The following is a 24985-nucleotide window of genomic DNA, read 5'->3' as shown; positions in this document are numbered from 1 at the left end:
AATCAGCTCTAGTTTTTTTTTCTTTATTTCTCAAAATATTTTATCAACTGATCAACAACATGATAACTTCAACAAAAAGTTGTCTTTCTGTCCTCCTTCTAAACTTGCTTCCACCTCTCTTGCCATCAACTTTGATGACGAATTTATCCCATTTTATACTTTTTTCAAAGTAAACTCTTGTCTGCATCAGCTTTCACTTCTCCTTGAACAAAGTTGTCAGTATTGAGATGACATAGCTTACCTACTCAGGCGACATACGTCTGTGTAATACAGTGCTGGTCCACTCAGAGTTTTAAAAGAAAAACAACCTAACATTTATCCCAAAAACGCTACTCACCCATTTCACCAGTTAGCTGCTGAACAATGCAGGACACATTAAAACACAGCTCTAACCTCAGATTGAAAATCCAGGTTCTGCATCTCTGTTCTGGGATTGTTCAAAAAAAGAGGCTGAATACTATAGCTGCTGGCAGGCCGAAATAGCTCAGTTGGGAGAGTGTTAGACTGAAGATCTAAAGGTCCCTGGTTCGATCCCGGGTTTCGGCACATTTTGAACTTCTGCTTTGCATGCCACAAAGACTATTTTGAGTCAACTCATATTGACTTTGTTTATAATGATCAAAACCTTTTATCAAGATAATCGACAATACAATTAATTCAACATATTATTTACTTTCTGTCTTTCTTTCAAACTTGCTTCCACCTCTCTTGTATTCAACTTTGCCTCCTTTATTTCCCAATTCTTCCTTTAATTGAAAGTAAAGCTTTGCCTGCATCAGCCTCCAGTTCCCCTTATACAAAACTGTTAGTAGTCAGATGACCTAGCTTGCCGACCCTCGCCATATAGGTCTGTGTTTCTGAGTATAAGTCCATTCATAGTTTACAAACATCATCTAACTAACTTGGCTCCTAAAAAGGAAATTCACCCATCAGACCAATTTAGCTACTGAATAATACTGGACAATTTAACACATAACTGCACATGCAGATAGAGTGACCAGGTTCTGCATTTATCTTTAACAATTATAAAAAATACAACAGAAAGCCAAAATTGCCACACTGGATGAAATAGCTCAGTTGGGAGAGCAGTAGACTGAAGATCTAAAGGTCCCTGGTTCAATCCCGGGTTTAGGCACATTTTGAACTTCTGCTTTGCATGCCACAAATGCTATTTGGAGTCAACTCATATTGACGTTGTTTATAATGATCAAAACCTTTTATCAAGCTGATCGAAAAGACAACCATTTCAACATATTTTTTACATTCTGTCTTTCTGTCAAACTTGCTTCCACCTCTCTTGTATTCAACTTTACCTGCTTTATTTGCCAATTCTTCCTTTAATTGAAAGTAAAGCTTTGCCTGCATCAGCCTCGAGTTCCCCTTATACAAAACTGTTAGTAGTCAGATGACCTAGTTTGCCTACCCTCGCCACATAGGTCTGTGTGTCTGAGTATAAGTCCATTCATAGTTTACAAACATCTTCTAACTAACTTGGCTCCTAAAAAGGAAATTCACCCATCAGACCAATTTAGCTGCTGAATAACATTGGACAATTTAACACATAACTGCACATGCAGATAGAATGACCAGGGTCTGCATTTATCTTTAACAATTATCAAAAATACAACAGAAAGCCAAAATGGCCAGCTGGATGAAATAGCTCAGTTGGGAGAGTGTTAGATTGAAAATCTAAAAGTCCCTTGTTCAATGCTGGGTTTCGGAAAAGTCTGAGAGGTTTCTTGCTTCTCACAAAATATTTCTTGGTATCAGCTCAAGTTTTTCTTTCTTTATTTATCAAAATATTTGATCAACTGATCGACAACATGATCAATTCAACATAGAATTGTCTTTCTGTCCTCCTTCTAAATTTGCTTCCACCTCTCTTGCATTCAGCTTCGACTACAAATGTTTCCTATTTCATGCTTTTTTGTAAAGTAAACTCTTGTCTGCATCAGCTTCCACTTCTCCTTGAACACAGATTTTAGTATTCAGATGACATAGCTTACCTACTCAGGCTAAATACCTCTGTGTAATATGGTGCTAGTCCATTCAGAGTAAAAAAAAAAGCTACCTAACCTGGATCCGAAAAATGCTATTTACCTATTGCACCCGTTAACTGATGAATGATACAGGACATCTTAAAACATAGCTCTAGCATGAGGTTGAGCATCTATTTTCTTGGGAAGTTTAAAAGAAAGGATGAAGACCCAAACTACCAGCAGGCCGAAATAGCTCAGTTGGGAGAGCGTTAGACTGAAGATCTAAAGGTCCCTGGTTCAATCCCGGGTTTCGGCACAATTTCAACTTCTGCTTTTCATGTCACAAAAGCTGTTTGGAGTTAAATCAACGCTCTTCTTTATCAAAACCTTTTATCAATCTGATCAACAACACAATCAATTCAACATATTATTTACTTTCTGTCTTCTTTTCAAACTTGCTTCCACCTCTCTTGTATTCAACTATGCCTCATTTATTTGAAACTTCTTGCTTTATTTTAAAGTAAAGCTTTGCCTGCATCAGCCTCCAATTCCCCTTATACAAAACTGTCAGTAGTCAGATAACATAGCTTGTACACCCTGGCCATATAGGTCTGTGTTTCAGAGTATAAGTCAATTCAGAGTTTAGAAAAAAAAATTCTACCTACATTGTCCCCTAAAAAGGATATTCACTCATCAGACCAAGTTACCTGCTGAATGATACTGAACACTTTAACTCATAACTATAAACGAAAATAGAATGACCAGGTTCTGTATGTATCGTCTACAATTATTAATAATACATCAGGAGGCCACAGGGACTTGTTGGCTGAAATATCTCAGTTGGGAGATCGTTAGACTGAAGAGCTTAAGGTACCTGATTCAATCCTGACTTTCAGCACAGTGCGAGGGGATCCTACATTCTTGCAAAATATTTCTTGAAATCAGCTCTAGGTTTTTTTTTCTTTATTTCTCAAAATATTTTATCAACTGATCAACAACATGATAACTTCAACAAAAAGTTGTCTTTCTGTCCTCCTTCTAAACTTGCTTCCACCTCTCTTGCCATCAGCTTTGATGACGAATTTATCCCATTTTATACTTTTTTCAAAGCAAACTCTTGTCTGCATCAGCTTTCACTTCTCCTTGAACAAAGTTGTCAGTATTGAGATGACATAGCTTACCTACTCAGGCGACATACGTCTGTGTAATACAGTGCTGGTCCACTTAGAGTTTTAAAAGAAAAACGACCTAACATTTATCCCAAAAACGCTACTCACCCATTTCACCAGTTAGCTGCTGAACAATGCAGGACACATTAAAACACAGCTCTAACCTCAGATTGAAAATCCAGGTTCTGCATCTCTGTTCTGGGATTGTTCAAAAAAAGAGGCTGAATACTATAGCTGCTGGGAGGCCGAAATAGCTCAGTTGGGAGAGCGTTAGACTGAAGATCTAAAGGTCCCTGGTTCGATCCCGGGTTTCGGAACATTTTGAACTTCTGCTTTGCATGCCACAAAGACTATTTTGAGTCAACTCATATTGACTTTGTTTATAATGATCAAAACCTTTTATCAAGATAATCGACAATACAATTAATTCAACATATTATTTACTTTCTGTCTTTCTTTCAAACTTGCTTCCACCTCTCTTGTATTCAACTTTGCCTCCTTTATTTCCCAATTCTTCCTTTAATTGAAAGTAAAGCTTTGCCTGCATCAGCCTCCAGTTCCCCTTATACAAAACTGTTAGTAGTCAGATGACCTAGCTTGCCGACCCTCGCCATATAGGTCTGTGTTTCTGAGTATAAGTCCATTCATAGTTTACAAACATCATCTAACTAACTTGGCTCCTAAAAAGGCAATTCACCCATCAGACCAATTTAGCTACTGAATAATACTGGACAATTTAACACATAACTGCACATGCAGATAGAGTGACCAGGTTCTGCATTTTTCTTTAACAATGATAAAAAATACAACAGAAAGCAAACATTGCCAGCTGGATGAAATAGCTCAGTTGGGAGAGCAGTAGACTGAAGATCTAAAGGTCCCTGGTTCAATCCCGGGTTTAGGCACATTTTGAACTTCTGCTTTGCATGCCACAAATGCTATTTGGAGTCAACTCATATTGACGTTGTTTATAATGATCAAAACCTTTTATCAAGCTGATCGATAAGACAACCATTTCAACATATTTTTTACATTCTGTCTTTCTGTCAAACTTGCTTCCACCTCTCTTGTATTCAACTTTACCTGCTTTATTTGCCAATTCTTCCTTTAATTGAAAGTAAAGCTTTGCCTGCATCAGCCTCGAGTTCCCCTTATACAAAACTGTTAGTAGTCAGATGACCTAGTTTGCCTACCCTCGCCATATAGGTCTGTGTCTCTGAGTATAAGTCCATTCATAGTTTACAAACATCTTCTAACTAACTTGGCTCCTAAAAAGGAAATTCACCCATCAGACCAATTTAGCTGCTGAATAATATTGGACAATTTAACACATAACTGCACATGCAGATAGAATGACCAGGGTCTGCATTTATCTTTAACAATTATCAAAAATACAACAGAAAGCCAAAATGGCCAGCTGGATGAAATAGCTCAGTTGGGAGAGTGTTAGATTGAAAATCTAAAAGTCCCTAGTTCAATGCTGGGTTTCGGAAAAGTCTGAGAGGTTTCTTGCTTCTCACAAAATATTTCTTGGTATCAGCTCAAGTTTTTCTTTCTTTATTTATCAAAATATTTGATCAACTGACCGACAACATGATCAATTCAACATAGAATTGTCTTTCTGTCCTCCTTCTAAATTTGCTTCCACCTCTCTTGCATTCAGCTTCGACTACAAATGTTTTCTATTTCATGCTTTTTTGTAAAGTAAACTCTTGTCTGCATCAGCTTCCACTTCTCCTTGAACACAGATTTCAGTATTCAGATGACATAGCTTACCTACTCAGGCCAAATACCTCTGTGTAATATGGTGCTAGTCCATTCAGAGTAAAAAACAAAAGCTACCTAACCTGGATCCGAAAAATGCTATTTACCTATTGCACCCGTTAACTGATGAATGATACAGGACATCTTAAAACATAGCTCTAGCATGAGGTTGAGCATCTATTTTCTTGGGAAGTTTAAAAGAAAGGATGAAGACCCAAACTACCAGCAGGCTGAAATAGCTCAGTTGGGAGAGCGTTAGACTGAAGATCTAAAGGTCCCTGGTTCAATCCCGGGTTTCGGCACAATTTCAACTTCTGCTTTTCATGTCACAAAAGCTGTTTGGAGTTAAATCAACACTCTTCTTTATCAAAACCTTTTATCAATCTGATCAACAACACAATCAATTCAACATATTATTTACTTTCTGTCTTCCTTTCAAACTTGCTTCCACCTCTCTTGTATTCAACTATGCCGCATTTATTTGCAACTTCTTGCTTTATTTTAAAGTAAAGCTTTGCCTGCATCAGCCTCCAATTCCCCTTATACAAAACTGTCAGTAGTCAGATGACATAGCTTGTACACCCTGGCCATATAGGTCTGTGTTTCAGAGTATAAGTCAATTCAGAGTTTAGAAAAAAAAATTCTACCTACCTTGTCCCCTAAAAAGGATATTCACTCATCAGACCAAGTTACCTGCTGAATGATACTGGACACTTTAACACATAACTATAAACGAAAATAGAATGACCAGGTTCTGTATGTATCGTCTACAATTATTAATAATACATCAGGAGGCCACAGGGACTTGTTGGCTGAAATATCTCAGTTGGGAGATCGTTAGACTGAAGAGCTTAAGGTACCTGATTCAATCCTGACTTTCAGCACAGTGCGAGGGGATCCTACATTCTTGCAAAATATTTCTTGAAATCAGCTCTAGGTTTTTTTTTCTTTATTTCTCAAAATATTTTATCAACTGATCAACAACATGATAACTTCAACAAAAAGTTGTCTTTCTGTCCTCCTTCTAAACTTGCTTCCACCTCTCTTGCCATCAGCTTTGATGACGAATTTATCCCATTTTATACTTTTTTCAAAGCAAACTCTTGTCTGCATCAGCTTTCACTTCTCCTTGAACAAAGTTGTCAGTATTGAGATGACATAGCTTACCTACTCAGGCGACATACGTCTGTGTAATACAGTGCTGGTCCACTTAGAGTTTTAAAAGAAAAACGACCTAACATTTATCCCAAAAACGCTACTCACCCATTTCACCAGTTAGCTGCTGAACAATGCAGGACACATTAAAACACAGCTCTAACCTCAGATTGAAAATCCAGGTTCTGCATCTCTGTTCTGGGATTGTTCAAAAAAAGAGGCTGAATACTATAGCTGCTGGGAGGCCGAAATAGCTCAGTTGGGAGAGCGTTAGACTGAAGATCTAAAGGTCCCTGGTTCGATCCCGGGTTTCGGAACATTTTGAACTTCTGCTTTGCATGCCACAAAGACTATTTTGAGTCAACTCATATTGACTTTGTTTATAATGATCAAAACCTTTTATCAAGATAATCGACAATACAATTAATTCAACATATTATTTACTATCTGTCTTTCTTTCAAACTTGCTTCCACCTCTCTTGTATTCAACTTTGCCTCCTTTATTTCCCAATTCTTCCTTTAATTGAAAGTAAAGCTTTGCCTGCATCAGCCTCCAGTTCCCCTTATACAAAACTGTTAGTAGTCAGATGACCTAGCTTGCCGACCCTCGCCATATAGGTCTGTGTTTCTGAGTATAAGTCCATTCATAGTTTACAAACATCATCTAACTAACTTGGCTCCTAAAAAGGAAATTCACCCATCAGACCAATTTAGCTACTGAATAATACTGGACAATTTAACACATAACTGCACATGCAGATAGAGTGACCAGGTTCTGCATTTATCTTTAACAATTATAAAAAATACAACAGAAAGCCAAAATTGCCAGCTGGATGAAATAGCTCAGTTGGGAGAGCAGTAGACTGAAGATCTAAAGGTCCCTGGTTCAATCCCGGGTTTAGGCACATTTTGAACTTCTGCTTTGCATGCCATAAATGCTATTTGGAGTCAACTCATATTGACGTTGTTTATAATGATCAAAACCTTTTATCAAGCTGATCGAAAAGACAACCATTTCAACATATTTTTTACATTCTGTCTTTCTGTCAAACTTGCTTCCACCTCTCTTGTATTCAACTTTACCTGCTTTATTTGCCAATTCTTCCTTTAATTGAAAGTAAAGCTTTGCCTGCATGAGCCTCGAGTTCCCCTTATACAAAACTGTTAGTAGTCAGATGACCTAGTTTGCCTACCCTCGCCATATAGGTCTGTGTGTCTGAGTATAAGTCCATTCATAGTTTACAAACATCTTCTAACTAACTTGGCTCCTAAAAAGGAAATTCACCCATCAGACCAATTTAGCTGCTGAATAATATTGGACAATTTAACACATAACTGCACATGCAGATAGAATGACCAGGGTCTGCATTTATCTTTAACAATTATCAAAAATACAACAGAAAGCCAAAATGGCCAGCTGGATGAAATAGCTCAGTTGGGAGAGTGTTAGATTGAAAATCTAAAAGTCCCTTGTTCAATGCTGGGTTTCGGAAAAGTCTGAGAGGTTTCTTGCTTCTCACAAAATATTTCTTGGTATCAGCTCAAGTTTTTCTTTCTTTATTTATCAAAATATTTGATCAACTGATCGACAACATGATCAATTCAACATAGAATTGTCTTTCTGTCCTCCTTCTAAATTTGCTTCCACCTCTCTTGCATTCAGCTTCGACTACAAATGTTTCCTATTTCATGCTTTTTTGTAAAGTAAACTCTTGTCTGCATCAGCTTCCACTTCTCCTTGAACACAGATTTCAGTATTCAGATGACATAGCTTACCTACTCAGGCCAAATACCTCTGTGTAATATGGTGCTAGTCCATTCAGAGTAAAAAACAAAAGCTACCTAACCTGGATCCGAAAAATGCTATTTACCTATTGCACCCGTTAACTGATGAATGATACAGGACATCTTAAAACATAGCTCTAGCATGAGGTTGAGCATCTATTTTCTTGGGAAGTTTAAAAGAAAGGATGAAGACCCAAACTACCAGCAGGCCGAAATAGCTCAGTTGGGAGAGCGTTAGACTGAGAATCTAAAGGTCCCTGGTTCAATCCCGGGTTTCGGCACAATTTCAACTTCTGCTTATCATGTCACAAAAGCTGTTTGGAGTTAAATCAACGCTCTTCTTTATCAAAACCTTTTATCAATCTGATCAACAACACAATCAATTCAACATATTATTTACTTTCTGTCTTCCTTTCAAACTTGCTTCCACCTCTCTTGTATTCAACTATGCCTCATTTATTTGCAACTTCTTGCTTTATTTTAAAGTAAAGCTTTGCTTGCATCAGCCTCCAATTCCCCTTATACAAAACTGTCAGTAGTCAGATGACATAGCTTGTACACCCTGGCCATATAGGTCTGTGTTTCAGAGTATAAGTCAATTCAGAGTTTAGAAAAAAAAATTCTACCTACCTTGTCCCCTAAAAAGGATATTCACTCATCAGACCAAGTTACCTGCTGAATGATACTGGACACTTTAACACATAACTATAAACGAAAATAGAATGACCAGGTTCTGTATGTATCGTCTACAATTATTAATAATACATCAGGAGGCCACAGGGACTTGTTGGCTGAAATATCTCAGTTGGGAGATCGTTAGACTGAAGAGCTTAAGGTACCTGATTCAATCCTGACTTTCAGCACAGTGCGAGGGGATCCTACATTCTTGCAAAATATTTCTTGAAATCAGCTCTAGTTTTTTTTTCTTTATTTCTCAAAATATTTTATCAACTGATCAACAACATGATAACTTCAACAAAAAGTTGTCTTTCTGTCCTCCTTCTAAACTTGCTTCCACCTCTCTTGCCATCAACTTTGATGACGAATTTATCCCCTTTTATACTTTTTTCAAAGTAAACTCTTGTCTGCATCAGCTTTCACTTCTCCTTGAACAAAGTTGTCAGTATTGAGATGACATATCTTACCTACTCAGGCGACATACGTCTGTGTAATACAGTGCTGGTCCACTCAGAGTTTTAAAAGAAAAACAACCTAACATTTATCCCAAAAACGCTACTCACCCATTTCACCAGTTAGCTGCTGAACAATGCAGGACACATTAAAACACAGCTCTAACCTCAGATTGAAAATCCAGGTTCTGCATCTCTGTTCTGGGATTGTTCAAAAAAAGAGGCTGAATACTATAGCTGCTGGCAGGCCGAAATAGCTCAGTTGGGAGAGTGTTAGACTGAAGATCTAAAGGTCCCTGGTTCGATCCCGGGTTTCGGCACATTTTGAACTTCTGCTTTGCATGCCACAAAGACTATTTTGAGTCAACTCATATTGACTTTGTTTATAATGATCAAAACCTTTTATCAAGATAATCGACAATACAATTAATTCAACATATTATTTACTTTCTGTCTTTCTTTCAAACTTGCTTCCACCTCTCTTGTATTCAACTTTGCCTCCTTTATTTCCCAATTCTTCCTTTAATTGAAAGTAAAGCTTTGCCTGCATCAGCCTCCAGTTCCCCTTATACAAAACTGTTAGTAGTCAGATGACCTAGCTTGCCGACCCTCGCCATATAGGTCTGTGTTTCTGAGTATAAGTCCATTCATAGTTTACAAACATCATCTAACTAACTTGGCTCCTAAAAAGGAAATTCACCCATCAGACCAATTTAGCTACTGAATAATACTGGACAATTTAACACATAACTGCACATGCAGATAGAGTGACCAGGTTCTGCATTTATCTTTAACAATTATAAAAAATACAACAGAAAGCCAAAATTGCCAGCTGGATGAAATAGCTCAGTTGGGAGAGCAGTAGACTGAAGATCTAAAGGTCCCTGGTTCAATCCCGGGTTTAGGCACATTTTGAACTTCTGCATTGCATGCCACAAATGCTATTTGGAGTCAACTCATATTGACGTTGTTTATAATGATCAAAACCTTTTATCAAGCTGATCGAAAAGACAACCATTTCAACATATTTTTTACATTCTGTCTTTCTGTCAAACTTGCTTCCACCTCTCTTGTATTCAACTTTACCTGCTTTATTTGCCAATTCTTCCTTTAATTGAAAGTAAAGCTTTGCCTGCATCAGCCTCGAGTTCCCCTTATACAAAACTGTTAGTAGTCAGATGACCTAGTTTGCCTACCCTCGCCATATAGGTCTGTGTGTCTGAGTATAAGTCCATTCATAGTTTACAAACATCTTCTAACTAACTTGGCTCCTAAAAAGGAAATTCACCCATCAGACCAATTTAGCTGCTGAATAATATTGGACAATTTAACACATAACTGCACATGCAGATAGAATGACCAGGGTCTGCATTTATCTTTAACAATTATCAAAAATACAACAGAAAGCCAAAATGGCCAGCTGGATGAAATAGCTCAGTTGGGAGAGTGTTAGATTGAAAATCTAAAAGTCCCTTGTTCAATGCTGGGTTTCGGAAAAGTCTGAGAGATTTCTTGCTTCTCACAAAATATTTCTTGGTATCAGCTCAAGTATTTCTTTCTTTATTTATCAAAATATTTGATCAACTGATCGACAACATGATCAATTCAACATAGAATTGTCTTTCTGTCCTCCTTCTAAATTTGCTTCCACCTCTCTTCCATTCAGCTTCGACTACAAATGTTTCCTATTTCATGCTTTTTTGTAAAGTAAACTCTTGTCTGCATCAGCTTCCACTTCTCCTTGAACACAGATTTCAGTATTCAGATGACATAGCTTACCTACTCAGGCTAAATACCTCTGTGTAATATGGTGCTAGTCCATTCAGAGTAAAAAAAAAAGCTACCTAACCTGGATCCGAAAAATGCTATTTACCTATTGCACCCGTTAACTGATGAATGATACAGGACATCTTAAAACATAGCTCTAGCATGAGGTTGAGCATCTATTTTCTTGGGAAGTTTAAAAGAAAGGATGAAGACCCAAACTACCAGCAGGCCGAAATAGCTCAGTTGGGAGAGCGTTAGACTGAAGATCTAAAGGTCCCTGGTTCAATCCTGGGTTTCGGCACAATTTCAACTTCTGCTTTTCATGTCACAAAAGCTGTTTGGAGTTAAATCAACGCTCTTCTTTATCAAAACCTTTTATCAATCTGATCAACAACACAATCAATTCAACATATTATTTACTTTCTGTCTTCTTTTCAAACTTGCTTCCACCTCTCTTGTATTCAACTATGCCTCATTTATTTGAAACTTCTTGCTTTATTTTAAAGTAAAGCTTTGCCTGCATCAGCCTCCAATTCCCCTTATACAAAACTGTCAGTAGTCAGATGACATAGCTTGTACACCCTGGCCATATAGGTCTGTGTTTCAGAGTATAAGTCAATTCAGAGTTTAGAAAAAAAAATTCTACCTACATTGTCCCCTAAAAAGGATATTCACTCATCAGACCAAGTTACCTGCTGAATGATACTGGACACTTTAACTCATAACTATAAACGAAAATAGAATGACCAGGTTCTGTATGTATCGTCTACAATTATTAATAATACATCAGGAGGCCACAGGGACTTGTTGGCTGAAATATCTCAGTTGGGAGATCGTTAGACTGAAGAGCTTAAGGTACCTGATTCAATCCTGACTTTCAGCACAGTGCGAGGGGATCCTACATTCTTGCAAAATATTTCTTGAAATCAGCTCTAGGTTTTTTTTTCTTTATTTCTCAAAATATTTTATCAACTGATCAACAACATGATAACTTCAACAAAAAGTTGTCTTTCTGTCCTCCTTCTAAACTTGCTTCCACCTCTCTTGCCATCAGCTTTGATGACGAATTTATCCCATTTTATACTTTTTTCAAAGCAAACTCTTGTCTGCATCAGCTTTCACTTCTCCTTGAACAAAGTTGTCAGTATTGAGATGACATAGCTTACCTACTCAGGCGACATACGTCTGTGTAATACAGTGCTGGTCCACTTAGAGTTTTAAAAGAAAAACGACCTAACATTTATCCCAAAAACGCTACTCACCCATTTCACCAGTTAGCTGCTGAACAATGCAGGACATATTAAAACACAGCTCTAACCTCAGATTGAAAATCCAGGTTCTGCATCTCTGTTCTGGGATTGTTCAAAAAAAGAGGCTGAATACTATAGCTGCTGGGAGGCCGAAATAGCTCAGTTGGGAGAGCGTTAGACTGAAGATCTAAAGGTCCCTGGTTCGATCCCGGGTTTCGGAACATTTTGAACTTCTGCTTTGCATGCCACAAAGACTATTTTGAGTCAACTCATATTGACTTTGTTTATAATGATCAAAACCTTTTATCAAGATAATCGACAATACAATTAATTCAACATATTATTTACTTTCTGTCTTTCTTTCAAACTTGCTTCCACCTCTCTTGTATTCAACTTTGCCTCCTTTATTTCCCAATTCTTCCTTTAATTGAAAGTAAAGCTTTGCCTGCATCAGCCTCCAGTTCCCCTTATACAAAACTGTTAGTAGTCAGATGACCTAGCTTGCCGACCCTCGCCATATAGGTCTGTGTTTCTGAGTATAAGTCCATTCATAGTTTACAAACATCATCTAACTAACTTGGCTCCTAAAAAGGCAATTCACCCATCAGACCAATTTAGCTACTGAATAATACTGGACAATTTAACACATAACTGCACATGCTGATAGAGTGACCAGGTTCTGCATTTTTCTTTAACAATTATAAAAAATACAACAGAAAGCAAAAATTGCCAGCTGGATGAAATAGCTCAGTTGGGAGAGCAGTAGACTGAAGATCTAAAGGTCCCTGGTTCAATCCCGGGTTTAGGCACATTTTGAACTTCTGCTTTGCATGCCACAAATGCTATTTGGAGTCAACTCATATTGACGTTGTTTATAATGATCAAAACCTTTTATCAAGCTGATCGATAAGACAACCATTTCAACATATTTTTTACATTCTGTCTTTCTGTCAAACTTGCTTCCACCTCTCTTGTATTCAACTTTACCTGCTTTATTTGCCAATTCTTCCTTTAATTGAAAGTAAAGCTTTGCCTGCATCAGCCTCGAGTTCCCCTTATACAAAACTGTTAGTAGTCAGATGACCTAGTTTGCCTACCCTCGCCATATAGGTCTGTGTGTCTGAGTATAAGTCCATTCATAGTTTACAAACATCTTCTAACTAACTTGGCTCCTAAAAAGGAAATTCACCCATCAGACCAATTTAGCTGCTGAATAATATTGGACAATTTAACACATAACTGCACATGCAGATAGAATGACCAGGGTCTGCATTTATCTTTAACAATTATCAAAAATACAACAGAAAGCCAAAATGGCCAGCTGGATGAAATAGCTCAGTTGGGAGAGTGTTAGATTGAAAATCTAAAAGTCCCTTGTTCAATGCTGGGTTTCGGAAAAGTCTGAGAGGTTTCTTGCTTCTCACAAAATATTTCTTGGTATCAGCTCAAGTTTTTCTTTCTTTATTTATCAAAATATTTGATCAACTGATCGACAACATGATCAATTCAACATAGAATTGTCTTTCTGTCCTCCTTCTAAATTTGCTTCCACCTCTCTTGCATTCAGCTTCGACTACAAATGTTTCCTATTTCATGCTTTTTTGTAAAGTAAACTCTTGTCTGCATCAGCTTCCACTTCTCCTTGAACACAGATTTCAGTATTCAGATGACATAGCTTACCTACTCAGGCCAAATACCTCTGTGTAATATGGTGCTAGTCCATTCAGAGTAAAAAACAAAAGCTACCTAACCTGGATCCGAAAAATGCTATTTACCTATTGCACCCGTTAACTGATGAATGATACAGGACATCTTAAAACATAGCTCTAGCATGAGGTTGAGCATCTATTTTCTTGGGAAGTTTAAAAGAAAGGATGAAGACCCAAACTACCAGCAGGCCGAAATAGCTCAGTTGGGAGAGCGTTAGACTGAAGATCTAAAGGTCCCTGGTTCAATCCCGGGTTTCGGCACAATTTCAACTTCTGCTTTTCATGTCACAAAAGCTGTTTGGAGTTAAATCAACGCTCTTCTTTATCAAAACCTTTTATCAATCTGATCAACAACACAATCAATTCAACATATTATTTACTTTCTGTCTTCCTTTCAAACTTGCTTCCACCTCTCTTGTATTCAACTATGCCTCATTTATTTGAAACTTCTTGCTTTATTTTAAAGTAAAGCTTTGCCTGCATCAGCCTCCAATTCCCCTTATACAAAACTGTCAGTAGTCAGATGACATAGCTTGTACACCCTGGCCATATAGGTCTGTGTTTCAGAGTATAAGTCAATTCAGAGTTTAGAAAAAAAAAATTCTACCTACCTTGTCCCCTAAAAAGGATATTCACTCATCAGACCAAGTTACCTGCTGAATGATACTGGACACTTTAACACATAACTATAAACGAAAATAGAATGACCAGGTTCTGTATGTATCGTCTACAATTATTAATAATACATCAGGAGGCCACAGGGACTTGTTGGCTGAAATATCTCAGTTGGGAGATCGTTAGACTGAAGAGCTTAAGGTACCTGATTCAATCCTGACTTTCAGCACAGTGCGAGGGGATCCTACATTCTTGCAAAATATTTCTTGAAATCAGCTCTAGTTTTTTTTTCTTTATTTCTCAAAATATTTTATCAACTGATCAACAACATGATAACTTCAACAAAAAGTTGTCTTTCTGTCCTCCTTCTAAACTTGCTTCCACCTCTCTTGCCATCAACTTTGATGACGAATTTATCCCATTTTATACTTTTTTCAAAGTAAACTCTTGTCTGCATCAGCTTTCACTTCTCCTTGAACAAAGTTGTCAGTATTGAGATGACATAGCTTACCTACTCAGGCGACATACGTCTGTGTAATACAGTGCTGGTCCACTCAGAGTTTTAAAAGAAAAACAACCTAACATTTATCCCAAAAACGCTACTCACCCATTTCACCAGTTAGCTGCTGAACAATGCAGGACACATTAAAACACAGCTCTAACCTCAGATTGAAAATCCAGGTTCTGCATCTCTGTTCTGGGATTGTTCAAAAAAAGAGGCTGAATACTATAGCTGCTGGCAGGCCGAAATAGCTCAGTTGGGAGAGTGTTAGACTGAAGATCTAAAGGTCCCTGGTTCGATCCCGGGTTTCGGCACATTTTGAACTTCTGCTTTGCATGCCACAAAGACTATTTTGAGTCAACTCATATTGACTTTGTTTATAATGATCAAAACCTTTTATCAAGATAATCGACAATACAATTAATTCAACATATTATTTACTTTCTGTCTTTCTTTCAAACTTGCTTCCACCTCTCTTGTATTCAACTTTGCCTCCTTTATTTCCCAATTCTTCCTTTAATTGAAAGTAAAGCTTTGCCTGCATCAGCCTCCAGTTCCCCTTATACAAAACTGTTAGTAGTCAGATGACCTAGCTTGCCGACCCTCGCCATATAGGTCTGTGTTTCTGAGTATAAGTCCATTCATAGTTTACAAACATCATCTAACTAACTTGGCTCCTAAAAAGGAAATTCACCCATCAGACCAATTTAGCTACTGAATAATACTGGACAATTTAACACATAACTGCACATGCAGATAGAGTGACCAGGTTCTGCATTTATCTTTAACAATTATAAAAAATACAACAGAAAGCCAAAATTGCCACACTGGATGAAATAGCTCAGTTGGGAGAGCAGTAGACTGAAGATCTAAAGGTCCCTGGTTCAATCCCGGGTTTAGGCACATTTTGAACTTCTGCTTTGCATGCCACAAATGCTATTTGGAGTCAACTCATATTGACGTTGTTTATAATGATCAAAACCTTTTATCAAGCTGATCGAAAAGACAACCATTTCAACATATTTTTTACATTCTGTCTTTCTGTCAAACTTGCTTCCACCTCTCTTGTATTCAACTTTACCTGCTTTATTTGCCAATTCTTCCTTTAATTGAAAGTAAAGCTTTGCCTGCATCAGCCTCGAGTTCCCCTTATACAAAACTGTTAGTAGTCAGATGACCTAGTTTGCCTACCCTCGCCACATAGGTCTGTGTGTCTGAGTATAAGTCCATTCATAGTTTACAAACATCTTCTAACTAACTTGGCTCCTAAAAAGGAAATTCACCCATCAGACCAATTTAGCTGCTGAATAACATTGGACAATTTAACACATAACTGCACATGCAGATAGAATGACCAGGGTCTGCATTTATCTTTAACAATTATCAAAAATACAACAGAAAGCCAAAATGGCCAGCTGGATGAAATAGCTCAGTTGGGAGAGTGTTAGATTGAAAATCTAAAAGTCCCTTGTTCAATGCTGGGTTTCGGAAAAGTCTGAGAGGTTTCTTGCTTCTCACAAAATATTTCTTGGTATCAGCTCAAGTTTTTCTTTCTTTATTTATCAAAATATTTGATCAACTGATCGACAACATGATCAATTCAACATAGAATTGTCTTTCTGTCCTCCTTCTAAATTTGCTTCCACCTCTCTTGCATTCAGCTTCGACTACAAATGTTTCCTATTTCATGCTTTTTTGTAAAGTAAACTCTTGTCTGCATCAGCTTCCACTTCTCCTTGAACACAGATTTTAGTATTCAGATGACATAGCTTACCTACTCAGGCTAAATACCTCTGTGTAATATGGTGCTAGTCCATTCAGAGTAAAAAAAAAAGCTACCTAACCTGGATCCGAAAAATGCTATTTACCTATTGCACCCGTTAACTGATGAATGATACAGGACATCTTAAAACATAGCTCTAGCATGAGGTTGAGCATCTATTTTCTTGGGAAGTTTAAAAGAAAGGATGAAGACCCAAACTACCAGCAGGCCGAAATAGCTCAGTTGGGAGAGCGTTAGACTGAAGATCTAAAGGTCCCTGGTTCAATCCCGGGTTTCGGCACAATTTCAACTTCTGCTTTTCATGTCACAAAAGCTGTTTGGAGTTAAATCAACGCTCTTCTTTATCAAAACCTTTTATCAATCTGATCAACAACACAATCAATTCAACATATTATTTACTTTCTGTCTTCTTTTCAAACTTGCTTCCACCTCTCTTGTATTCAACTATGCCTCATTTATTTGAAACTTCTTGCTTTATTTTAAAGTAAAGCTTTGCCTGCATCAGCCTCCAATTCCCCTTATACAAAACTGTCAGTAGTCAGATAACATAGCTTGTACACCCTGGCCATATAGGTCTGTGTTTCAGAGTATAAGTCAATTCAGAGTTTAGAAAAAAAAATTCTACCTACATTGTCCCCTAAAAAGGATATTCACTCATCAGACCAAGTTACCTGCTGAATGATACTGAACACTTTAACTCATAACTATAAACGAAAATAGAATGACCAGGTTCTGTATGTATCGTCTACAATTATTAATAATACATCAGGAGGCCACAGGGACTTGTTGGCTGAAATATCTCAGTTGGGAGATCGTTAGACTGAAGAGCTTAAGGTACCTGATTCAATCCTGACTTTCAGCACAGTGCGAGGGGATCCTACATTCTTGCAAAATATTTCTTGAAATCAGCTCTAGGTTTTTTTTTCTTTATTTCTCAAAATATTTTATCAACTGATCAACAACATGATAACTTCAACAAAAAGTTGTCTTTCTGTCCTCCTTCTAAACTTGCTTCCACCTCTCTTGCCATCAGCTTTGATGACGAATTTATCCCATTTTATACTTTTTTCAAAGCAAACTCTTGTCTGCATCAGCTTTCACTTCTCCTTGAACAAAGTTGTCAGTATTGAGATGACATAGCTTACCTACTCAGGCGACATACGTCTGTGTAATACAGTGCTGGTCCACTTAGAGTTTTAAAAGAAAAACGACCTAACATTTATCCCAAAAACGCTACTCACCCATTTCACCAGTTAGCTGCTGAACAATGCAGGACACATTAAAACACAGCTCTAACCTCAGATTGAAAATCCAGGTTCTGCATCTCTGTTCTGGGATTGTTCAAAAAAAGAGGCTGAATACTATAGCTGCTGGGAGGCCGAAATAGCTCAGTTGGGAGAGCGTTAGACTGAAGATCTAAAGGTCCCTGGTTCGATCCCGGGTTTCGGAACATTTTGAACTTCTGCTTTGCATGCCACAAAGACTATTTTGAGTCAACTCATATTGACTTTGTTTATAATGATCAAAACCTTTTATCAAGATAATCGACAATACAATTAATTCAACATATTATTTACTTTCTGTCTTTCTTTCAAACTTGCTTCCACCTCTCTTGTATTCAACTTTGCCTCCTTTATTTCCCAATTCTTCCTTTAATTGAAAGTAAAGCTTTGCCTGCATCAGCCTCCAGTTCCCCTTATACAAAACTGTTAGTAGTCAGATGACCTAGCTTGCCGACCCTCGCCATATAGGTCTGTGTTTCTGAGTATAAGTCCATTCATAGTTTACAAACATCATCTAACTAACTTGGCTCCTAAAAAGGCAATTCACCCATCAGACCAATTTAGCTACTGAATAATACTGGACAATTTAACACATAACTGCACATGCAGATAGAGTGACCAGGTTCTGCATTTTTCTTTAACAATGATAAAAAATACAACAGAAAGCAAACATTGCCAGCTGGATGAAATAGCTCAGTTGGGAGAGCAGTAGACTGAAGATCTAAAGGTCCCTGGTTCAATCCCGGGTTTAGGCACATTTTGAACTTCTGCTTTGCATGCCACAAATGCTATTTGGAGTCAACTCATATTGACGTTGTTTATAATGATCAAAACCTTTTATCAAGCTGATCGATAAGACAACCATTTCAACATATTTTTTACATTCTGTCTTTCTGTCAAACTTGCTTCCACCTCTCTTGTATTCAACTTTACCTGCTTTATTTGCCAATTCTTCCTTTAATTGAAAGTAAAGCTTTGCCTGCATCAGCCTCGAGTTCCCCTTATACAAAACTGTTAGTAGTCAGATGACCTAGTTTGCCTACCCTCGCCATATAGGTCTGTGTGTCTGAGTATAAGTCCATTCATAGTTTACAAACATCTTCTAACTAACTTGGCTCCTAAAAAGGAAATTCACCCATCAGACCAATTTAGCTGCTGAATAATATTGGACAATTTAACACATAACTGCACATGCAGATAGAATGACCAGGGTCTGCATTTATCTTTAACAATTATCAAAAATACAACAGAAAGCCAAAATGGCCAGCTGGATGAAATAGCTCAGTTGGGAGAGTGTTAGATTGAAAATCTAAAAGTCCCTTATTCAATGCTGGGTTTCGGAAAAGTCTGAGAGGTTTCTTGCTTCTCACAAAATATTTCTTGGTATCAGCTCAAGTTTTTCTTTCTTTATTTATCAAAATATTTGATCAACTGATCGACAACATGATCAATTCAACATAGAATTGTCTTTCTGTCCTCCTTCTAAATTTGCTTCCACCTCTCTTGCATTCAGCTTCGACTACAAATGTTTCCTATTTCATGCTTTTTTGTAAAGTAAACTCTTGTCTGCATCAGCTTCCACTTCTCCTTGAACACAGATTTCAGTATTCAGATGACATAGCTTACCTACTCAGGCCAAATACCTCTGTGTAATATGGTGCTAGTCCATTCAGAGTAAAAAACAAAAGCTACCTAACCTGGATCCGAAAAATGCTATTTACCTATTGCACCCGTTAACTGATGAATGATACAGGACATCTTAAAACATAGCTCTAGCATGAGGTTGTGCATCTATTTTCTTGGGAAGTTTAAAAGAAAGGATGAAGACCCAAACTACCAGCAGGCCGAAATAGCTCAGTTGGGAGAGCGTTAGACTGAAGATCTAAAGGTCCCTGGTTCAATCCCGGGTTTCGGCACAATTTCAACTTCTGCTTTTCATGTCACAAAAGCTGTTTGGAGTTAAATCAACGCTCTTCTTTATCAAAACCTTTTATCAATCTGATCAACAACACAATCAATTCAACATATTATTTACTTTCTGTCTTCCTTTCAAACTTGCTTCCACCTCTCTTGTATTCAACTATGCCTCATTTATTTGCAACTTCTTGCTTTATTTTAAAGTAAAGCTTTGCCTGCATCAGCCTCCAATTCCCCTTATACAAAACTGTCAGTAGTCAGATGACATAGCTTGTACACCCTGGCCGTATAGGTCTGTGTTTCAGAGTATAAGTCAATTCAGAGTTTAGAAAAAAAAATTCTACCTACCTTGTCCCCTAAAAAGGATATTCACTCATCAGACCAAGTTACCTGCTGAATGATACTGGACACTTTAACACATAACTATAAACGAAAATAGAATGACCAGGTTCTGTATGTATCGTCTACAATTATTAATAATACATCAGGAGGCCACAGGGACTTGTTGGCTGAAATATCTCAGTTGGGAGATCGTTAGACTGAAGAGCTTAAGGTACCTGATTCAATCCTGACTTTCAGCACAGTGCGAGGGGATCCTACATTCTTGCAAAATATTTCTTGAAATCAGCTCTATTTTTTTTTTCTTTATTTCTCAAAATATTTTATCAACTGATCAACAACATGATAACTTCAACAAAAAGTTGTCTTTCTGTCCTCCTTCTAAACTTGCTTCCACCTCTCTTGCCATCAACTTTGATGACGAATTTATCCCATTTTATACTTTTTTCAAAGTAAACTCTTGTCTGCATCAGCTTTCACTTCTCCTTGAACAAAGTTGTCAGTATTGAGATGACATAGCTTACCTACTCAGGCGACATACGTCTGTGTAATACAGTGCTGGTCCACTCAGAGTTTTAAAAGAAAAACAACCTAACATTTATCCCAAAAACGCTACTCACCCATTTCACCAGTTAGCTGCTGAACAATGCAGGACACATTAAAACACAGCTCTAACCTCAGATTGAAAATCCAGGTTCTGCATCTCTGTTCTGGGATTGTTCAAAAAAAGAGGCTGAATACTATAGCTGCTGGCAGGCCGAAATAGCTCAGTTGGGAGAGCGTTAGACTGAAGATCTAAAGGTCCCTGGTTCGATCCCGGGTTTCGGCACATTTTGAACTTCTGCTTTGCATGCCACAAAGACTATTTTGAGTCAACTCATATTGACTTTGTTTATAATGATCAAAACCTTTTATCAAGATAATCGACAATACAATTAATTCAACATATTATTTACTTTCTGTCTTTCTTTCAAACTTGCTTCCACCTCTCTTGTATTCAACTTTGCCTCCTTTATTTCCCAATTCTTCCTTTCATTGAAAGTAAAGCTTTGCCTGCATCAGCCTCCAGTTCCCCTTATACAAAACTGTTAGTAGTCAGATGACCTAGCTTGCCGACCCTCGCCATATAGGTCTGTGTTTCTGAGTATAAGTCCATTCATAGTTTACAAACATCATCTAACTAACTTGGCTCCTAAAAAGGAAATTCACCCATCAGACCAATTTAGCTACTGAATAATACTGGACAATTTAACACATAACTGCACATGCAGATAGAGTGACCAGGTTCTGCATTTATCTTTAACAATTATAAAAAATACAACAGAAAGCCAAAATTGCCAGCTGGATGAAATAGCTCAGTTGGGAGAGCAGTAGACTGAAGATCTAAAGGTCCCTGGTTAAATCCCGGGTTTAGGCACATTTTGAACTTCTGCTTTGCATGCCACAAATGCTATTTGGAGTCAACTCATATTGACGTTGTTTATAATGATCAAAACCTTTTATCAAGCTGATCGATAAGACAACCATTTCAACATATTTTTTACATTCTGTCTTTCTGTCAAACTTGCTTCCACCTCTCTTGTATTCAACTTTACCTGCTTTATTTGCCAATTCTTCCTTTAATTGAAAGTAAAGCTTTGCCTGCATCAGCCTCGAGTTCCCCTTATACAAAACTGTTAGTAGTCAGATGACCTAGTTTGCCTACCCTCGCCATATAGGTCTGTGTCTCTGAGTATAAGTCCATTCATAGTTTACAAACATCTTCTAACTAACTTGGCTCCTAAAAAGGAAATTCACCCATCAGACCAATTTAGCTGCTGAATAATATTGGACAATTTAACACATAACTGCACATGCAGATAGAATGACCAGGGTCTGCATTTATCTTTAACAATTATCAAAAATACAACAGAAAGCCAAAATGGCCAGCTGGATGAAATAGCTCAGTTGGGAGAGTGTTAGATTGAAAATCTAAAAGTCCCTTGTTCAATGCTGGGTTTCGGAAAAGTCTGAGAGGTTTCTTGCTTCTCACAAAATATTTCTTGGTATCAGCTCAAGTTTTTCTTTCTGTATTTATCAAAATATTTGATCAACTGACCGACAACATGATCAATTCAACATAGAATTGTCTTTCTGTCCTCCTTCTAAATTTGCTTCCACCTCTCTTGCATTCAGCTTCGACTACAAATGTTTTCTATTTCATGCTTTTTTGTAAAGTAAACTCTTGTCTGCATCAGCTTCCACTTCTCCTTGAACACAGATTTCAGTATTCAGATGACATAGCTTACCTACTCAGGCCAAATACCTCTGTGTAATATGGTGCTAGTCCATTCAGAGTAAAAAACAAAAGCTACCTAACCTGGATCCGAAAAATGCTATTTACCTATTGCACCCGTTAACTGATGAATGATACAGGACATCTTAAAACATAGCTCTAGCATGAGGTTGAGCATCTATTTTCTTGGGAAGTTTAAAAGAAAGGATGAAGACCCAAACTACCAGCAGGCTGAAATAGCTCAGTTGGGAGAGCGTTAGACTGAAGATCTAAAGGTCCCTGGTTCAATCCCGGGTTTCGGCACAATTTCAACTTCTGCTTTTCATGTCACAAAAGCTGTTTGGAGTTAAATCAACACTCTTCTTTATCAAAACCTTTTATCAATCTGATCAACAACACAATCAATTCAACATATTATTTACTTTCTGTCTTCCTTTCAAACTTGCTTCCACCTCTCTTGTATTCAACTATGCCGCATTTATTTGCAACTTCTTGCTTTATTTTAAAGTAAAGCTTTGCCTGCATCAGCCTCCAATTCCCCTTATACAAAACTGTCAGTAGTCAGATGACATAGCTTGTACACCCTGGCCATATAGGTCTGTGTTTCAGAGTATAAGTCAATTCAGAGTTTAGAAAAAAAAATTCTACCTACCTTGTCCCCTAAAAAGGATATTCACTCATCAGACCAAGTTACCTGCTGAATGATACTGGACAATTTAACACATAACTATAAACGAAAATAGAATGACCAGGTTCTGTATGTATCGTCTACAATTATTAATAATACATCAGGAGGCCACAGGGACTTGTTGGCTGAAATATCTCAGTTGGGAGATCGTTAGACTGAAGAGCTTAAGGTACCTGATTCAATCCTGACTTTCAGCACAGTGCGAGGGGATCCTACATTCTTGCAAAATATTTCTTGAAATCAGCTCTAGGTTTTTTTTTCTTTATTTCTCAAAATATTTTATCAACTGATCAACAACATGATAACTTCAACAAAAAGTTGTCTTTCTGTCCTCCTTCTAAACTTGCTTCCACCTCTCTTGCCATCAGCTTTGATGACGAATTTATCCCATTTTATACTTTTTTCAAAGCAAACTCTTGTCTGCATCAGCTTTCACTTCTCCTTGAACAAAGTTGTCAGTATTGAGATGACATAGCTTACCTACTCAGGCGACATACGTCTGTGTAATACAGTGCTGGTCCACTTAGAGTTTTAAAAGAAAAACGACCTAACATTTATCCCAAAAACGCTACTCACCCATTTCACCAGTTAGCTGCTGAACAATGCAGGACACATTAAAACACAGCTCTAACCTCAGATTGAAAATCCAGGTTCTGCATCTCTGTTCTGGGATTGTTCAAAAAAAGAGGCTGAATACTATAGCTGCTGGGAGGCCGAAATAGCTCAGTTGGGAGAGCGTTAGACTGAAGATCTAAAGGTCCCTGGTTCGATCCCGGGTTTCGGCACATTTTGAACTTCTGCTTTGCATGCCACAAAGACTATTTTGAGTCAACTCATATTGACTTTGTTTATAATGATCAAAACCTTTTATCAAGATAATCGACAATACAATTAATTCAACATATTATTTACTTTCTGTCTTTCTTTCAAACTTGCTTCCACCTCTCTTGTATTCAACTTTGCCTCCTTTATTTCCCAATTCTTCCTTTAATTGAAAGTAAAGCTTTGCCTGCATCAGCCTCCAGTTCCCCTTATACAAAACTGTTAGTAGTCAGATGACCTAGCTTGCCGACCCTCGCCATATAGGTCTGTGTTTCTGAGTATAAGTCCATTCATAGTTTACAAACATCATCTAACTAACTTGGCTCCTAAAAAGGAAATTCACCCATCAGACCAATTTAGCTACTGAATAATACTGGACAATTTAACACATAACTGCACATGCAGATAGAGTGACCAGGTTCTGCATTTATCTTTAACAATTATAAAAAATACAACAGAAAGCCAAAATTGCCACACTGGATGAAATAGCTCAGTTGGGAGAGCAGTAGACTGAAGATCTAAAGGTCCCTGGTTCAATCCCGGGTTTAGGCACATTTTGAACTTCTGCTTTGCATGCCACAAATGCTATTTGGAGTCAACTCATATTGACGTTGTTTCTAATGATCAAAACCTTTTATCAAGCTGATCGAAAAGACAACCATTTCAACATATTTTTTACATTCTGTCTTTCTGTCAAACTTGCTTCCACCTCTCTTGTATTCAACTTTACCTGCTTTATTTGCCAATTCTTCCTTTAATTGAAAGTAAAGCTTTGCCTGCATCAGCCTCGAGTTCCCCTTATACAAAACTGTTAGTAGTCAGATGACCTAGTTTGCCTACCCTCGCCACATAGGTCTGTGTGTCTGAGTATAAGTCCATTCATAGTTTACAAACATCTTCTAACTAACTTGGCTCCTAAAAAGGAAATTCACCCATCAGACCAATTTAGCTGCTGAATAACATTGGACAATTTAACACATAACTGCACATGCAGATAGAATGACCAGGGTCTGCATTTATCTTTAACAATTATCAAAAATACAACAGAAAGCC

At 37.6% G+C, this 24985-nt stretch overlaps 12 non-coding genes across 12 annotated transcripts; all 12 read left to right on the top strand.

Moving 5' to 3' along the window:
- Nucleotides 1-473: 473 nt before the first annotated feature.
- On the top strand, nucleotides 474-546 carry TRNAF-GAA (transfer RNA phenylalanine (anticodon GAA)). The gene has a single exon. It is a non-coding gene; the product is annotated as a tRNA-Phe (tRNA).
- Nucleotides 547-2222: 1676 nt separating this feature from the next.
- Nucleotides 2223-2295, top strand: TRNAF-GAA (transfer RNA phenylalanine (anticodon GAA)). Its single transcript has one exon. It is a non-coding gene; the product is annotated as a tRNA-Phe (tRNA).
- Nucleotides 2296-5141: 2846 nt separating this feature from the next.
- TRNAF-GAA (transfer RNA phenylalanine (anticodon GAA)) lies at nucleotides 5142-5214 on the top strand. The gene has a single exon. It is a non-coding gene; the product is annotated as a tRNA-Phe (tRNA).
- Nucleotides 5215-8060: 2846 nt separating this feature from the next.
- On the top strand, nucleotides 8061-8133 carry TRNAL-GAG (transfer RNA leucine (anticodon GAG)). The gene has a single exon. It is a non-coding gene; the product is annotated as a tRNA-Leu (tRNA).
- A 1096-nt stretch (nucleotides 8134-9229) lies between these two features.
- On the top strand, nucleotides 9230-9302 carry TRNAF-GAA (transfer RNA phenylalanine (anticodon GAA)). The gene has a single exon. It is a non-coding gene; the product is annotated as a tRNA-Phe (tRNA).
- A 4594-nt stretch (nucleotides 9303-13896) lies between these two features.
- Nucleotides 13897-13969, top strand: TRNAF-GAA (transfer RNA phenylalanine (anticodon GAA)). The gene has a single exon. It is a non-coding gene; the product is annotated as a tRNA-Phe (tRNA).
- Nucleotides 13970-15066: 1097 nt separating this feature from the next.
- On the top strand, nucleotides 15067-15139 carry TRNAF-GAA (transfer RNA phenylalanine (anticodon GAA)). Its single transcript has one exon. It is a non-coding gene; the product is annotated as a tRNA-Phe (tRNA).
- A 1676-nt stretch (nucleotides 15140-16815) lies between these two features.
- On the top strand, nucleotides 16816-16888 carry TRNAF-GAA (transfer RNA phenylalanine (anticodon GAA)). Its single transcript has one exon. It is a non-coding gene; the product is annotated as a tRNA-Phe (tRNA).
- A 2846-nt stretch (nucleotides 16889-19734) lies between these two features.
- On the top strand, nucleotides 19735-19807 carry TRNAF-GAA (transfer RNA phenylalanine (anticodon GAA)). Its single transcript has one exon. It is a non-coding gene; the product is annotated as a tRNA-Phe (tRNA).
- A 1096-nt stretch (nucleotides 19808-20903) lies between these two features.
- On the top strand, nucleotides 20904-20976 carry TRNAF-GAA (transfer RNA phenylalanine (anticodon GAA)). The gene has a single exon. It is a non-coding gene; the product is annotated as a tRNA-Phe (tRNA).
- A 1676-nt stretch (nucleotides 20977-22652) lies between these two features.
- TRNAF-GAA (transfer RNA phenylalanine (anticodon GAA)) lies at nucleotides 22653-22725 on the top strand. Its single transcript has one exon. It is a non-coding gene; the product is annotated as a tRNA-Phe (tRNA).
- A 1097-nt stretch (nucleotides 22726-23822) lies between these two features.
- TRNAF-GAA (transfer RNA phenylalanine (anticodon GAA)) lies at nucleotides 23823-23895 on the top strand. The gene has a single exon. It is a non-coding gene; the product is annotated as a tRNA-Phe (tRNA).
- The last annotated feature ends 1090 nt before the right edge of the window (nucleotides 23896-24985 follow it).

The sequence above is a fragment of the Triturus cristatus genome, chromosome 8 (genome assembly GCF_964204655.1).
Source record: "Triturus cristatus chromosome 8, aTriCri1.1, whole genome shotgun sequence".
Taxonomy (NCBI): Eukaryota; Metazoa; Chordata; class Amphibia; order Caudata; family Salamandridae; genus Triturus; species Triturus cristatus.
Note: the sequence above shows the minus strand (reverse complement) of the source record. Positions and strands in the feature narration are given on the sequence as shown.